Source organism: Triticum dicoccoides, chromosome 4A, assembly GCF_002162155.2.
Source record: "Triticum dicoccoides isolate Atlit2015 ecotype Zavitan chromosome 4A, WEW_v2.0, whole genome shotgun sequence".
Classification (NCBI taxonomy): Eukaryota; Viridiplantae; Streptophyta; class Magnoliopsida; order Poales; family Poaceae; genus Triticum; species Triticum dicoccoides.
Genome location: NC_041386.1, coordinates 742,919,932 through 742,921,757, shown reverse-complemented (window position 1 = coordinate 742,921,757; position 1,826 = coordinate 742,919,932).

Below are 1,826 nucleotides of genomic sequence, written 5' to 3'. Positions count from 1 at the left end.
GCGCCATCAACTAGTAATGGCGCATCACTCCCACGGTGTGCCATTAGTAGTTTTGACAAAAAAAATTAAATTTTTTTTTTACTAATGGCACACCCGCGATGTGGTGCGCCATTAGTATTTGGACACTAATGGTGTACCAACACATGGTGCGCCATTAGTATATAGTAATGGCGCACCACATGTCTGGTGCGCCATTAGTGTCAATTCCATCTATAGCCCTTTTCCTAGTAGTGCCCTGATGTCTCTTATCTGGAAGTATCCCTCTCTATTTCCGATGATCATTTAATCGAATGACATGAAGAATTTAGTTGTAAATAGAAAGACAAGGTTGATTAAATTCACACAATTGGTTGGCATCGACATCAATCGAGTTGGCTAAATCTAGGATTTGGGATGAGATCAGATAAAACATGCCATGGTCGAGTGCCCTAGTTGCTATTAGTTTTCCTCGGTTCATGTACGAGCGCCATATCATGAAAAAAGATATCGATGGCAGGTGTGATGGAGAAGGAAGCATGAGAGTGGGAGCCCTAGACATCGGGCAGCCAGGTTTATGGATGGTATTGAATGTGCATTATAATATTCTATGTTTTTGTATAATTGTGCACTTCTTTTAGAGGAGTATAATTATTCAGTTATTACTATAAGTTACCATTTTTCTATTTTCTAATAGATAATGCATATTATGTCTAATTATTGCATGCTTGATAATCCATCTTTTTTTGTCAAATTGGGTCGTATATCGGGAGGGTACGTTGCCGTCATCGACATCTTCTTAGGGCTCAAACCAACTTGCGTAGTACAACCAGAAAAACAAGCACCCAAGGGATTCCCATGCTAGTCAAAAAATGTAGCAAAGGCCCCAATCAAATACCCATAGTAGTAGGCTTAAGCACACCACAGATCAGGACGTAAACCAATGAAACAAATTGGCGAAAACTTTGTAAGATTTCAGGTGAAATCACGGTAAGTAGAAGGTGAGGATGCCATAGAATGGAGAACGCCCAAGGCGGAGTCGTTCCAGAACCTTCAGCATTGAAGGCCTTTCCTGCGGATCTGTGACGCTGCAATCCATGCCCAACCGAACATGGTCGCCACAAGCACCAACGTCTATTTGTGACAGTCCACAAGCACCGACGTGCACGTTAGGCAAGTGAAGAGCACTAGGTAGAGGTGCAGGCTTTTCCTTTCATTTCTCAGCTCACTGAAGGATGCATATAAGTGAAGATAATTTGAGGGCAGTTTTAGTCTTCCTTTCTTTTTTACTGAAAAAGGGTTACCCCGCTTTGTATTACAAATCAACAACACCGATACAACCAACGAAAGTGCTGGGGCGGAAGCAACACATGCACACCCAAAAGAAGAGAGAGAAAATACAAAACTGGCAAGTAGGTTATTGTTGCTGCAGTTGTCCCTGAGAAGTATTCCCTCCGTTCAGACTTACTCGTCCAAGAAATGAATGTATCTAAATTTATTTCAGTTGTACATACATTCATTTTTATCCATTTTTATGGCAAGTAATTCCGAACGGAGGGAATAGGTTATTGAGAACTTGTGCAGGGTTGTGCAATGATCCAATAGCGAGGAGGTTCATCCAGGATGAGCTGAACAAAACTGGCAAGGGAACTCAGGGTATGGTGTTTTTTTCAAGCTCCTTCGTGAGGATGAAAAACATGAAAGCAATGTTAATAATTCTAACAGTTTATCAGCACTGTCACGCGCAGTTGGAGGCTTTGAGAGCGTACTGTGTTCACCTGGAGCCAGTGTCTACCCTAAAAAATAGAGTTGCTCTCTCCTCCCCTCGCCTCCCCTCCCGCGACGCTCCC